The sequence below is a fragment of the Somniosus microcephalus genome, chromosome 19 (assembly GCF_052327205.1).
Source record: "Somniosus microcephalus isolate GS21.2 chromosome 19, FLI_Smic_1.0, whole genome shotgun sequence".
NCBI lineage: Eukaryota > Metazoa > Chordata > Chondrichthyes > Squaliformes > Somniosidae > Somniosus > Somniosus microcephalus.
In genome coordinates, this window is record NC_141005.1 from 82797428 (window position 1) to 82813736 (window position 16309).

The 16309-nt window shown below is 44.1% G+C and overlaps 1 protein-coding gene across 1 annotated transcript in view; it reads right to left on the bottom strand.

The window, feature by feature from the left end:
- The window catches only part of mycbp (MYC binding protein), a 42807-nt gene that overhangs the window by 6502 nt on the left and 19996 nt on the right, over positions 1 to 16309 (bottom strand). The window lies entirely within an intron of this gene.

Consider the following 16309-nt stretch of genomic DNA (forward strand, 5'->3'; position numbering starts at 1 on the left):
GGTGTAAAGATAAACCCAGCAACTGCAGGCCAGTCAGTTTAACCTCGGTAGTGGGGAAGCTTTTAGAAACAGTAATCTGGGACACAATTAACAGTCACTTGGATAGATGTGGATTAATTAAGGAAAGCCAGCACGGATTTGTTAAAGGCAAATCGTGTTTAACCAACTTGATTGCGTTTTTTGATGAGGTAACAGAGAGGGTTGATGAGGGTAATGCAGCGTAGTGTATATAGATTTCCAAAAGGCGTTCAACAAAGTGCCACATAATAAATAGGCTTGCCAGCAAAGTTGAAGCCCATGGAATAAAAGGGACAGTGACAGCATGGATACGGAATTGGCTAAGTGACAGGAAACAGAGAGTAGTGGTGAACGGTTGTTTTTCGGACTGGAGGAAGGTATACAGTGGGGTTCCCTGGGGTCGGTTCTAGGACCACTGCTTTTCTTGATGTATATTAGTGACTTGGATGTGGGTGTACAGGGCACAATTTCAAAATTTGCAGATGACACAAAACTTGGAAGTATAGTGAACAGTGAGGAGGATAGTGATAGACTTCAAGAGGACATAGGCAAGCTGGTGGAATGGGTGGACACGTGACAGATAAAATTTAACGCAGAAAAGTGCGAAGTGATACATTTTGGTAGAAAGAATGAGGAGAGGAAATATAAACTAAATGGTACAATCCTGAAGGGGGTGCATGAACAGAGAGACCTGGGGGTATGTGTGCACAAATCGTTGAAGGTGGCAGGGCAGGTTGAGAAAGCAGTTAAAAAGGCTTACAGGATCATAGGTTCATAAATAGAGGTATAGAGTACAAAAGTGTGGAAATTATGATGAACCTGTATAAAACAGTGGTTTGGCTCCAACTGGAGTATTGTGTCCAATTCTGGGCATCATACTTTAGGAAGGATGTGAAGGCCTTAGAGAGGATGCAGAAAAGATTTACGAGATTGATTCCAGGGATGAGGGACTTCAGTTACGTTGATAGACTGGAGAAGCTGGGGTTGTTCTCCTTAGAGCAGAGAAAGTGGAGAGGAGATTTGATAAATCATGAGGGGTCTGGACAGAGTAGATAGAGAGAAACTGTTCCCATTGGCAGAAGGGTCGAGAACCAGAGGACACAGACTTAAGGTGATTGGCAAAAGAACCAAAGGCAACGTAAGAAAAAACTTTTTTACACAGCGAGTGGTTAGGATCTGGAATGCACTGCCTGAAAGGGTGGTGGAGGCAGATTCAATCACGGCTTTCAAACAGGAGTTGGATAAGTATCTGAAGGAAAGAAATTTGCAGGGCTACGGGGAAAGGTCGGTGGAGTGGGACTAGCTGAAGTGCTCTTGCTGTAACCATTCTATGATTCTAAGTTTCTTACTTGGCATCTCCTAAATGTTTTCTGAAAGTCCGAATCTACATCCACCATCTCCCCTTTCTTTATACACTCTGATTTCCTCAAATAATTCCAATAAATCAAGAACAATCTGCTCTTTGTAGATCCATGCCGACTCTTCCTACGCCCTGGCCTTTCTAAGTCCACTTATTTCACCCCCTATAATGGACTCGAAGCGCATCCATGCCCACAGGAAGACTAACTGACCTATCATTTCCTGGTTTATCCCCTTCTCCTTTCTTGAACAGGAGTGTAACATTGGCCACCCTCCAATTTTTGGGCATAATTCCCATTTTCAAAGACTTATGGAAAATTACAGTTAGCATCTCTGTTGTCTCCTCCCCAATCTTCCTCAATATTCTGGGATGGGTACCATCTGGCCCTGGTGACTGTTCCTCTTTCAATCACTAAATTTTTTCTTTAAGGTTCTTTTTGAATAGTCATAGAATAGTCATAGAGTTTTACAGCACAGAAAGAGGCCCTTCGGCCCATCGTGTCTGCGCCGCCCATCCATCCCTGTCCAGTCTAATCCCATTTTCCAGCATTTGGTCCATAGCCTTGTATGCAATGGCATTTCAAGTGCTCATCCAAATGCTTCTTGAATGTTGTGAGGGTTCCTGCCTCTACCACCCTTTTAGGCATTGAGTTCCACATTCCAACCACCCTCTGGGTGAAAAAGTTCCTCCTCAAATCCCCTCTAAATCTCCTGCCCCTTACCCTGAATCTATGCCCCCTTGTTATTGACCCCCCTACTAAAGGGGAAAAGTTCCTCTTTGTCTACCCTATCTATGCCCATCATCATTTTGTACACCTCAATCAGGTCCCCCCTCAGCCTTCTTTGCTCCAAGGAAAACAATCCCAGCCTGTTTAGTCTTTCTTCATAGCTGAGGCGCTCCATCCCAGGTAACATCCTGGTGAATCTTCTCTGCACCCTCTCCAAAGCAATCACATCCTTCCTATAGTGAGGTGACCAGAACTGCACACAGTACTCCAGCTGTGGCCTCACCAGCGTTTTGTACAGCTCCATCATAACCTCCCTGCTCTTATATTCTATGCCTCGGCTAATGAAGGCAAGTATCCCATATGCCTTTTTAACCACCTTATCTACCTGTTCCGCTGCCTTCAGGGATCTATGTACATGTACACCAAGGTCCCTCTGACCCTCTGTACTTCCTAGGGTCCTATCACTCATTGTGTATTCCCTTGCCCTATTTGTCCGTCCAAAATGCATCACCTCGCACTTTTCAGGGTTAAATTCCATTTGCCACTTTTCCGCCCATCTGACCAACCCGTTTATATCGTCCTGTAGCCTGAGGCTTTCCTCCTCGCAATTTACCACCCCACCAATTTTCGTGTCATCTGCGAACTTACTGATCATACCTTTTACATTCTCATCCAAATCATTTATGTAGATCACAAACAACAAGGGACCCAGCACCGATCCCCACTGGACACAGGCTTCCAGTCACAAAAGCAACCTTCGACCATCACCCTCTGCCTCCTGCCACTCAGCCAGTTTAGGATCCAACGCGCCAAGGCACCCTGGATCCCATGGGCTCTTACCTTCTTGACCAGTCTCCTATGCGGGACTTTGTCAAAAGCTTTACTGAAGTCCATGTAAACCACATCCACAGCATTTCCCTCATCCACTCCCCTAGTCACCCCCTCGAAAAATTCAATCAGATTTGTCAGACATGATTTACCCTTGACAAAGCCATGCTGACTATCCCCGATTAATCCTTGCCTCTCCAAGTGGAGACTAATTTTGTCCCTCAGAATTTTTTCCAATAATTTCCCTACCACAGATGTTAGGCTCACTGGCCTGTAATTCCCTGGTTTATCCCTGCTACCCTTCTTGTATAATGGTACTACGTTAGCTGTTCTCCAGTCCTCTGGTACATCCCCTGTGGCCAGAGAGGTTCTGAAAATTTGTGTCAGAGCCCCTGCAATCTCCTCCTTTGCCTCCCACAGCAGCCTGGGATACATCTCGTCCGGGCCTGGGGATTTATCCACTTTTTGGCCTGCTAAAACCGCTAGCACCTCCTCCCTCTCGATGCTAATATGTTCAAGTATGTCACAGTCCCCTTGCCCGATTTCTATGTCCGCATCGTCTTTCTCCATTTCTCTTTAGTGGTGCCTCTCCCACACCACCTTCTGTAAACACAAAAGTAAAACCGTTATTGAACATCTCGGCCATTACCTCACTGAGGTATAATATGGTTCCCTACATCCTTTAAGTGGTACATATCCTTCTTTAACAATCCTTCTTATGCTTACGTGCTTATAAAAGACAGTTTATGTCAACTGCCGATCTTCTTTCATACTTTCTCTTGGCTATTCTAATCTCCCTTTTCATATCTTTCTCCTTTTTCTGTATATCTATCTAAATCTCATTAACAAAATTGTTCTTGGGATCTGGGTGACACTGGCAAGGCAGTATTTGTTGCCTATCGATAGTTGTCTTGAGGGCATTAATCATCAACCACATAGTGTGGGATTGAAATCACATGATGTCAGACTGGATCGGGGAGGCCTCAACGATATCAGTGAAGCAATTGGGTTCTTGGAACAATCTGGCAGCTTTCTTGGTGCCAGCCCAAAAATCACCAGATTTATTGAATTCAATTTCACAATTTGCTCTATTGGGACTGGAAGTCACGACCAATGTTCCCGGTAAGCTGCATGGCCGCGCAGCGCTCCGGGGGTCCCGCGCAGCCTCGGCCCAAAGTAAAATGACAGGGAACATTGGTTTCTAGTCCAGTATCATGAGCACTAGGCTCCTGTACCCTCAAACCGACTTATCCAGGGACCCCAGTCTTTGATGAACCCCTTTACTTCTCTTAGGAATATATTTAACCTAAACCATACCCACCTCATGTTCAAATATCTCCAACTGCTCAGTTACCATTTTTTCCCCAACCAATTGGCTCAGAGACAGGAAACAGAGTAATGGTGAACGGTTGTTTTTCAGACTGGAGGGAAGTATACAGTGGTGTTCCCCAGGGGTCGGTATGAGGACCACTGCTCGTTTTGATATATATTAATTACCTGGGTATACAAGGCATAATTTCAAAGTCTGCTGGTGACACGAAACTCGGAAATGCAGTGAACACTGAGGAGGCGAGTAACAGACTTCAGGAGGGCATAGACAGACTGGTGAAATGGGCAGACACGTGGCAGATGAAATTTAAAGCAGAGAAGTGTGAGGTGATGCATTTTGGAAGGAAAAATTAGGAGAGGCAATGTAAATTAGATGGTACAATTTTAAAGAGGGTGCAGGAACAGAGAGACCTGGGGGTTATATGCACAAATTTTTGATGGTGGCAGGGCAGGTTGATATGGATTGTTTTTAAAAAAGCATACGGGATCCATGGCTTTATAAATGCAGAGAGTACAAAAGCAAGGAAGTTCTGGTAAATCTTTATAAATCACTGGTTAGGCCTCAGCTGTATTGTGTCCAATTGAGCACCACACTTTAGGAAGGATGTGAAGGCCTTAGAGAGGGTGCAGAGGAGATTTACAGGGATGAGGGACATCAGTTATGTGGAGAGACTGGAGTTGTTCTCCTTAGAGCAGATTTGATAGAGGTGTTCAAAATTATGAGGGGTTTTGATGGAGTAAATAAGGAGAAACTGTTTCCACTGGCAGGAGGGTCGGTAACCAGAGGACACAGATTTAAGATAATTGGCAAAAGAGCCTGGGGGAAGAAAGATAAGAAGTAATTTTTTAAATGTTAAATTTAATTTGATATAGAACTTGAATGATGTGAAATTTAATTTGATAAATGGTTTATTTACCAAATTATAACTGAAAGGTGTGTTAACCACTGCAGAAATGATCACGACAGCTAGCGGCTCGGTTATTTCACATCCAGAAACGAATGTTTGATGGAGTTACCCACAGCAAGTTAGAGGTTTTATAAAATATAAGGGATGTTTTCAGCATTGGGCCACTCTGGGATGGAGTCCCTGGGTCTAGCAGGACTGGGAGGCCCACAGCGCGGGAGCACTCCTAGGGTTTTGAAGTTTATGAGGAGGGTCCAGTGTCAAACATAAGAAATAGGAGCAGGAGTAGGCCATACGGCCCCTTTAGTCTGCTCTGCCATTCAATAAGATCATGGCGGATCATCGACCTCAACTCCACTTTCCCGCCTGTCTCCATATCCCTTGATTCCCCTAGAGTCCAACAATCGATCTCAGCCTTGAATATACTCAAAGACTCAGCATTCACAGCCCTCTGGGGCAAAGAATTCCAAAGATTCACAACCCTCTGAGTGAAGAAATTCCTCCTCATCTCCGTCTTACTCACTTAGTCTATCTATATCCCTTTGCAGACTCTGTGTTCTCCTCACAGCTTACTGTCCCACCGAGCTTTGTATCGTCAGCAAACTTGGATACATTACACTTGGTCCCTTCATCTAGGTCATTAATATAGATTGTAAATAGCTGAGGCCCCAGCACCGATCCTTGCGGCACCCCACTAGTTACAGCCTGCCAACCAGAAAAAGATCCATTTATCCCTGCTCTGTTTTCTGTCCATTAACCAATCCTCTATCCATGCTACTATATTACCCCCAATCCCATGAGCCCTTATCTTGTGTAATAACCTTTGAAGTGACACCTTATCGAATGCCTTTTGGAAATCAAAATATACTACATCCACTGGTTCCCTGCTAGTTACATCCTCAAAAAACTCTAATAAATTTGTCAAACACGATTTCCCTTTGATAAAACCATGTTGACTCTGCCTAATCATGTTATGATTTTCTAAGTGCCCTGTTACCACTTCCTTAACAATGGATTCCAGCATTTTCCCGACGACTGAGGTCAGGCTAACTGGTCTGTAGTTCTGTTTTTTCTCTCCCTCCTTTCTTGAATAGCGGTGTTACATTTGCTACCTTCCAATCCGCTGGGACCGTTCTAGACTCGAGGGAATTTTGGAAGATCACAACCAATGCATCCACTATCTCTTCAGCCAGCTCTTTTAGAACCCTAGGGTGTAGGCCGTCAGGTCCTGGGGATTTGTCAGCTTTTAGTCCCATTAGTATCTCTAGTACTTTTTCTCAACTAATATTAATTACGTTAAGTTCCTCACTCTCATTAGGCCCTTGGTTCCCCACCATTTTTGATATGCTTTTTGTGTCTTCTACTGTGAAGACAGATACAAAATATTTGTTTAACGTTTCTGCCATTTCCTTATTCCCCATAATCATTTCTCCTGTCTCAGCCTCTAAGGGCCCAACGTTTAGTTTTGCTACTCTCTTCCCTTTTTACATACTTGTAGCTCTTACAATCTGATTTTATATTTCTTGCTAGTTTTATCTCATTCTATTTTTTCCCTTTTTATCAATTTTTTGGTCATCCTTTGCTGGTTTCTGAAACTTTCCCAATCCTCAGGCTTACTACTATTCTTCGCAACATTATAAGCTTCTTCTTTCAATCTAATGCTATCCTTAACTTCTTTAGTTAGCTACGGATGGATGGCACAGTTTTAAAGAGTGTGCAGGGACAGAGGGACCTGGGAGTTAATGTGCATAGGTCCCTGAAGGTGGCGGGACATATTGAGAGAGTGGTTAACAAAGCATATGGGATCTTGGGTTTCATAAATCGAGGTATTGAGTACAAAAGTAGAGAAGTTATGCTGAACCTTTATAAAGCGCTGGTTAGGCCACTACTGGAGTATTGCATCCAGTTCTGGTCACGACACTTTAGGAAGGATGTGAAGGCCCTTGAGAGGGTGCAGAGATTTACCAGAATGGTTCCGGGGATGGGGATCTTAGCTACAAGGACAGGTTGGAGAAGCTGGATTTGTTTTCATTAGAGCAAAGGGGGTTGCGGGGTGATTTGATAGAGGTGTACAAGATTATGACGGGTTTGGATAGGCTAGACAGTGAAAGGCTGTTCCCACTAGTTGATGGTACAAGGACTAGGGGACACAGATTTAAGGTTTTGGGCAAGAGATACAGGGGGGATGTGAGGAAAAACTTTATGCAGCGAGTGGTGAGGGTCTGGAACTCGCTCCCGACGGAAGTGGTGGAAGCGGACACACTCAATGTTTTCAAGGGGAGACTGGATAGGCACTTAAGGGAAATAAACCTGCAGGGCTACGGGGATTGAGCGGGGGAATGGGACTGACTGGATTGCTCTACAGAGAGCCAGCACAGACTCGATGGGCCAAATGGCCTCCTTCTGTGCCGTTATGACTCGATGACTTTTCCCGTGGAGTTTTTGTTTCTCAATGGAATGTATTTTTGTTGAGAATTATGACTTTTTTTTAATGCTAGCCACTGCTTTTCTACCGCCATACCTTTTAATCTATTTTCCAATGTATCTTAGCCAACTCACCCCTCATACCTATGTAATTGGCTTTATTTAAGTTTAAGACAGTAGTTTCGTACTTAGGCAAGTCACTCTCAAACTGAATGTGAAATTCTATATTATGATCACTCTTCCCAGAGGATCCTTTACTGTGCGATTGTTAATTAACCCTGTCTCATTACACAATATAAGATCTAAAATAGCCAGTTCCCTGGTTGGTTCCATGACATATTGTTCTGGGAAACTGTCCCGAATGCATTCCATGAACTCGTCCTCCAAGGTACCTTTGACAATTTGATTTGTCCAGTCTATATGAAGATTAAAGTACCCACGATTATTGCATTACCTTTGTTACAAGCGCCTATATTTCTTGATTATTAGGTTAGGGGGCCTATATACCACTCCTACCAGTGTTTTCTGCCCCTTGTTATTCCTTATCTCCACCTATATTGATTCTACTTCCTGATCTTCCGAGCCGAGATTCTTTCTCGTTACTGTCCTTATGTCATCCTTTATTACCAGGGCTACTGCCCCTCCTTTTCCATTCTGCCTGTCTTTGGAAACATTAAGTACCCAACCTTGGTCACCTTGCAACCACGTCTCTGTAATGGCTATTGGATAAAACCCATGTATCTCTATTTGTGCCACTAGTTTGTCTATCTTTATCTGAATGCATGAAGCATTCGTAACAAGAGCCTTTAATCTAATTTTTTTACCATTATTCCCTGCTTTGACCTTATTCTCTGCTGCACTGCTACCATTAAACTCTCTGTCCCTTTCTGTCACACTCTGCTTATTTTTACTCAAATCGCTACACTGCTCTATTGCTTTGACCTTTCTCTTTAGATTTCTAAATTTCCCCTCACCTGACTCCCATCCTTGATTTAGCCAAGAGTTGCATATAAATCATTTTTTGTATTTAATAAATTAATCTGGGCTGGTTCCCTTCTGACCCCATTGAAATCAGCTAGCTTCCAACCAAACACCTTTATTTTGGACTCCTTTTGCTCATTTTCAATGGAAACCTAATGAAGTTCTGGTCATTATTTCCCAGGCATTTTATTTTCAAGATGCTCTTTGTCTTGCTTTGTTTCCCAGAGCAGATCTAGCATTGTGTGCAACAGTTAAATTGTATGTATGACAATGTCTACAGTGTCACTAATAAAGTTGGTGAGCTGGCAGCACAAATTGCTGCATGGGATTATGACGTGTTTGCATTAACAGAGACATGGCTCAAACGACGCCAGAAATGGGTTCTTAATATTCCTGGTTACCAAGTATTCAGGAATGATAGAGAAGGAAAAAAGAGGAGGGGGCATGGCAGTATTGATAATGAATGATGTTAACAGTTCTAAATAGAAAGGATTTACTCGATGGTTCTAGGACTGAATCTATTTGGCTTGAGTTGAGGAACAGGGAGCCGTTACGTTGCTGAGCTCCAAACAGTGAGTGACGTAATAAAACTCACTCCGCACTTGGTTTGAGCATAAAGCAAGGCTTTAATCAACTTGTTTCAGAACATGGAGGTCTAGTTGTACTTCACTAGTTCCTTGTCTTACAAAAGGTCCCTGGCAATCTGGGGCCGACGCCCGAGTATTTATACTCCTTGGACGGCGCCACCAGCTGGCCGTCCAGTGTTATTTCATAGGTAGTTTCTTGATGATGAGATTTACATAGAAACATAAAAGATAGGAGCAGGAGTAGGCCATTCGAGCCTGCTCCGCCATTCAATGAGATCATGGCTGATCATCCAAATTCAGTACCCTGTCCCTGCCTTCTCCCCATATCCCTTGATCCCTTTAGCCTTAAGATATATATCCAACTCTTTCTTGAATATATTTAATGAACTGGCCTCCACCGCCCTCTGTGGCAGAGAATTCCACAGGTTCACCACTCTCTGGGTGAAGAAATTCCTCCTAATTTCAGTCCTAAATGGCTTACCCCTTATCCTTAGACTATGACCCTTGGTTCTGGACTCCCCGGCCATCAGAAACATCCTTCCTGCATCTAGTCTGTCCAGGCCTGACAGAATTTTATAGGTTTCGATGAGATCCCCTCTCAATCTTCTAAACTCCAGTGAGTATAAGCCCAATCGACACAATCTCTCCTCATACGTCATTCCTGCCATCCCAGGTATCAGCCTGGTGAATCTTCGCTGCACTCCTTCCATAGCAAGAACGTCCTTCGGCGACCAAAACTGCACACAATACTCAAGGTGCGGTCTCACCAAGGCCCTGTACAACTGTAGCAAGACATCCTTGTTCCTGTACTCGAACCCTCTTGCTACGAAGGCCAACATACCATTTGCCTTCTTAACCGCCTGCTGCACCTGCATGCTTACCTTCAGCGACTGGTGCACAAGAACACCCAGGTCTCTTTGCACTTCCCCTTCTCCCAATCTATTGCCATTCAAATAATAATCTGCCTTCCTGTTTTTGCCACCAAAGTGGATAACCTCACATTTATCCACATTATAGTGCATTTGCCATGTTTCTGCCCAAATCGTACTGGAGTTTCACGACATCCTCCTCACAGCTTACCCTCCCACCCAGCTTTGTGTCGTCTGCAAATCTGGAGATATTACATCCAATTCCCTCGTCCAGATCATTAATATAATATTGTAAACAGCTGGGTTCCTAGGACCGATCCTTGCGGTACCCCACTAGTCACTGCCTGCCACTCGGAAAATGACCCATTTATTCCAACTCTTTGCTTTCTCTCCGCCAATCAGTTCTCTATCCAAGTCAATACCTTGCCCCCAATCCCATGTGCCTTAATTTTGCACGCTCTTATGTGGGACCTTATCGAAAGCCTTCTGAAAGTCCAAATACACCACATCCACTGGTTCTCCCTTATCTATTTTACCAGTTACATCCTCAAAAAATTCCAGTAGATTAGTCAAGCACGATTTACCTTTTGTAAATCCATGTTGACTTTGTCCGATCCTGTCACTGCTTTCCAAGTGCTCTGCTATTACATCTTTTATAATAGACTCTAGCATTTTCCCCACTACTGATGTCAGGCTTACCAGTCTATAATTCCCCGCTTTTTCTCGACCACCTTTTTTGAATAGTGGGGTAACATTAGCTACCCTCCAATCCATGGGTACTGTTTATGACAGTGAGCAAGAGATAGATGAGCAGATTTGTCAGCAAATTTCAAAAGCATGTAACAAAAATATAGTAGTAATATTAGGAGACTTTAATTACCCTAATATAGAATGGGAAAAACATAGTGTTAAGGATGGGGAAGGAGAAAAATTTCTAATATGGTTACAGGAGAACTTTCTCGATCAATATGTCTCCAGTCCAACAAGGAAGGAAGCCGTGTTGGATCTGGTTCTGGGAAATGAAGTAGGACAAGTGGAGTGTGTTACAGTCGGAGATTATCTGGCTAATAGTGACCACAACATAATTTGGTTTAAAGTAATTATGGAAAGAGACCAGAAAATATCGAAGGTAAAAATGCTAAACTGGGGAAGAGCTAATGTCAGTGATTTAAGAAGGGACCGAGCACAGGTAGATTGGAAAAGGCGATTGCAGGTAGAGCAGTAATGGAGCAATGGAGGGCATTCAGGGAAGAGGTAGTTCAGGTACAAACGAAGCATATTCCCCTGAAGGGAAAAGGTAGAGCATCCAAAGCTAATGCACCCAGGATGACAAAGGAAATAAGTTATAATAAAGCAAAAAAAGGATGCGTATGACAAATGTCAGGAGCAAGATTCAGTTAATAACCAGGAAGATTCTGGAAAGTACAGGAGGGAACTGAAAAAGTTACTACAGGAGGCAAAGAGAGGTTATGAGAAAAGAATAGCAGGCAGCATTAAATTGAACCCTAAAACATTTTATAAACATATAAAGTGCAAGGGGAAAAAGTTGGGCCTATTAGTGTAGCCTTCACATCATCCGCTTCCTTTGTGAAGACCAATGCAAATTGCTCATTTAATACTTTAGCCATGCCGAGACAGAAGACATGGCTAAAGTATTAAATGAGCAGTTTGCATCTGTCTTCACAAAGAAAGCGGATGACATGAAGGCTACATTAAAAGAGGAGAGGGAAGTTATGGACAGGATAATAATAGATAGAGAAGACGTACTAAAAAGATTATTGAAAGTTGGTAGGTCACCTGGTCCAGATGGAATGCATCCTAGGTTGGTGAAAGAAGCAAAGGTAGAAATAGCAGAGGCACTGGTCACAATCCCAGTGTTCCTGTATGCAGTAGTGCCAGAGGACTGGAGTATTGCTAATGTTATATCACTAGTCAAGAAAGGGGAGAGGGATAGGCCAGGAAACAACAGGCCAGTCAGCCTAACATCAGTGGTAGGGAAGTTATTGGAAACCATTATTAGGGACAAAATAAGCTTTCATTTGGAAAGACATAGGTTAATCAAGGAGCCAGCATCGATTTGTTAAAGGCAAATTGTGCCTGACTAACTTGATTGAATTCTTTGATGAGGTAACAGAGAAGGTTGATCAGGGTAGTGCAGTAGATGTTGCTTATATGGACTTTCGGAAGGCATTCGACAAAGTGCCGCACAGGAGGCTTATTAAGATGGAAGCCCATGGAATTAAGGGGACAGTGGTGGTATGGATATGGAATTGGCTCAGTGACAGGAAGCAAAGGGTGGTGGTGGATGGGTGTTTTCCAGAGGTGTTCCCCAAGGGTCCGTTTTGGGTCCATTACTCTCTTAAATTTTTATAAACAACTGAGACTCGGGTGTAGGGAGCAGCATTATAAAGTTTACAGATGATACACAAAACTTGGTAAAGTAGTAGATAGTGATGATGATAGTTATAGACTTCAGGATGGTGAAATGGGCAGAAGCACGGCAGGTGGAGTTCAGTGCAGAGAAGTGTGGAGTGATGCACTTTGGGAGGACTAATATGGAAAGACAGTAAACTATAAATAGCACAATTTTGAAAAGTGTAGATGAGCAGAGAGACCTTGGTGTTCATATACACAAATCCTTAAAGGTGGCAGGGCAAGTTGATAAGGTGGTTAAAAGCATATGTGTTACTTGGGTTAATAAACAGAGGGATAGAATATAAAAACAAGGAGATCAGGCTCGAACTTTATAAATCATTGGTTAGGCCTCAGCTGGGGTATTGTGGACAATTCTGGGCCCCACACTTCAGGAAAGATGTAAAGGCCTTAGAAAGGGTGCAGAGTGGGTTTACCAGGATGTTACCAGGGATGAGGGACTTCAGTTATGAGGAGAGGTTGGAAAAGTTCGGACTGTTCTCCTTGGAACGGCGAAGGTTAAGAGGTGGCCTAATCGAGGTTTTCAAGATGATGAGAGGTTTTGATGGAGAAAAGCTGTTCCCTCTGGCGAGTGGGTCAATAACCAGAGGTCGTCAATTTAAATCATTGACAAAAGATCGAGAGGGGAGATGAGGAGAAATATTTTCACTCAGAGTTGTCGGGATCTGGAACGCTTTCCCTGAAAAGGTGGTGGATGCGGATTCGATAAATAATTTTAAAAAGGAGTTGGACAGGTACTCGAGGAGGAGGAACTTACAGGGTTACGGACAAAAAGCGGGGGTCTGGGACTAAGCAAGGCTGCTCTTTCAAAGAGCCAGTACAGGCACGACGGGCCGAATGGCCTCCTTCTGTGCTGTTAGTTTCTATGATTCTAAGAACCTCATCAGATTTGAACAAACTAATTTATGATTAAGCACTCATCCATCCAGTTTATTACATCTCTTAATACTGCAAACCTTTAAAATGTCTATAAATCTTATCCACTATCATTTCCATTATTAGGTGGTCCGTGGCATAATCCAAACATGGTAACCGATTCCCTTGCTGTGTAATTCAAACCAGACTATGTCTCAGCACCACCATTAATAACTTACCTTTCTATGGTTAAATTGTGTACTTAATTAAAGAGGCCAAACCACCTCTCTTTTTTTCCCTTCTTATTTCTCCTAAATAGTTTGGAACCCAGAATATTTCATTCCGAGACTTGCCCTGGCTGAAATCAAATCAAATTTCTGCTGAGGATTATGTTCCTCCATTCTCATTAGTACCTCTAATTCCCCAAATCAATTTCTAACGCTTTAGAAAGGGAAAAAAAGCATTTCTATAGCACCTTTCACAACCCCAGGACGTCCCAAAGCGCTTTACTGCCAATGAAGTACTTTTGAAATAAAAACAGAAAATGCTGGAAATACTCAGCAGGTCAGGCAGCATCTGTAGAGAGAGAAACAGAGTTAATGGTTCAGCTCGATGACCCTTCCTCAGAACTGGAAAAAGCTGGAGATGGAACAGGTTTTAAGCAAGTGTGGGGGCCGGGACAGGGGGGAAGGGTGGAAAGAACAAAAGGGAAGGTCTGTGATAGGGTGGAAGGCAGGAGAGATTAAGAGACATTAAGAGATGGTGCAAGGCAAAAGGAGATGGTAACGGGACAAGTTAAGAAACAAAGGATGGCTCTAGATGAAGTGTAAATGGCACTGGCAGAGTGAAAGACAGCTGCCCTGTGGGAGAGAGAAAAATAAATGGGAAAAAACAGAGTAGGGGCCGAGGTTATAATCTGAAATTGTTGAACTCGATGTTGAGTCCAGAAGACTGTAAAGTGCCTAATGGAAAGATGAGGTGCTGTTCCTCGAGCTTATGTTGAGCTTCATTGGAACAATGCAAGAGGCCGAGGACGGTGAGGTCTGAGCGGGAGTGGAGCGGAGAATTAAAGTGACAGGCGACCGGAAGCTCGGGGTCACCCTTACGGACTGAACGGAGGTGTTCCGCAAAGCAGTCACCCAATCTGCGTTTGGTCTCCCCAATGTAGAGGAGACCGCATCGTGAGCAGCGAATACAGTATATTAAATTGCAAGAAGTACAAGTAAATCGCTGTTTCACCTGGAAGGGGTGTTTGGGGCCTTGGACAGTGGGAAGGGAGGAGGTAAAAGGGCAGGTGTTGCATCTCCTGTGCTTGCATGGGAAGGTGCCGGGCGAAGGGGAAGGGGTGTTGGGGGTGATAGAGGAATGGACTAGGGTGTCGCGGAGGGAGCGGTCCCTTCAGAATGCTGAAAGGGGAGGTGAGGGGAAGATGTGTTTGTTGGTGGGATCACGCTGGAGGTGGCGGAAATGGCGGAGGATGATCCATTGAACGTGGAGGCTGGTGGGGTGAAAGGTGAGGACAAGGGGAACCCGATCTGGGAGGGAGGGGAAGGGGCGAGAGCAAAAGTGCAGGAAATAGAACGGACACGGTCAAGGGCCGTGTCAACCATCGTAGAGGGGAATTCTGGGTTGAAGAAAAAGGAAGACATATTGGAAGCACTAGTATGGAAGGTGGCATCGTCGGAGACGGAGAAACTGGGAGAATGGAATAGAGTCCTTACAGGAAGCAGGGTGGGAGGAAGTGTAGTCCAGGTAGCTGTGGGAGTCAGTAGGCTGAAAGTGGATGTTGGTCGATAGCCTATCCCCAGAAATGGAGACGGAGAAGTCAAGGAAGGGAAAGGAAGATTCGGAGATGGACCATGTGAAGGTGAGGGAAGGGTGGAAATTGGAAGCAAAGTGAATGAAATTGTCTAGTTCAGGGCGAGAGCAGGAAATGGCACCGATACAGTCATCGATGTACCGGAAAAAGAGGTGAGGGAGGGGACCCGAGTAGGACTGGAACAAAGAATGTTCCACATATCCCACGGAAAGGCAGGCATAGCTAGGACCTATGGGGGTTCCCATAACAACACCTTTAATTTGGAGGAAGTGAGTGGAGTCAAAGGAAAAGTTGTTCAATGTGAGAACAAGTTCAGCCAGGCGGAGGAGGGTGGTGGTGGTGGATGGGGACTGGTTGGACCTCTGTTCAAGGAGGGGTTAACCACCCTGCTGCTCTTCAAAATAGTGCCATGGGATCTTTAATGCCGCCTGAGAGAGCAGACGAGGCCTCGATTTAACCTCTCATCCGAAAGACGGGATGCTTTACACATTGGCAGACGCGACAGCCCTAACGCAGTCATACTCATCAGTGTATGACTGCTTTCTAGTTTTCTTTTTCCTTCTCTATTAGTTTCTTGAACGTGTCTCCATGCTGCTGCCATGATGTAGTATTTTAGATGGCTTTCTGTCGCACTATTATTTAATCTTATCCCTTCCCTCGCCATACCAGGTTAAAGCCTCCTCCAGTTCCCTAATTGCAGTACCTGCAAGGACATTGGCACTAGTTTGGTTGAGATGAAGCTCATTCCATCTGTTGAGCTTCCCCTGCCCCACAGCCTGTCCCAACGTCCTAGGAATATGAAACCCTCCCTGCTACACCATTTTCTAACCATAGGGTGAAGTATCTAATCTGTTCCTCTGAAATTTGTCCAGCGTGTGGCACCATCAAGGTCTTGCACTTGCACATAAAACCACCCGTGGTGTTAACATAGAATATACTTCGTCAAGGATCCTTCCTTGTCCTCATTCTAGTTGTTGAGGTTTGTATACTTAATAAAATCTGATTACATTCATATAGTCTCATCACATTGAAGCATCTCAAAGGACTTCACACAATGACTGACTATCCCATGGACATTGTGCGAGGTGATGTTCATTACTCAGCATACAGCACTCAGGGGTGGTAGCACTCTCGCCTCGGAGTCAGAAGGTCATGTGTTCAAGTCCCACTCCAG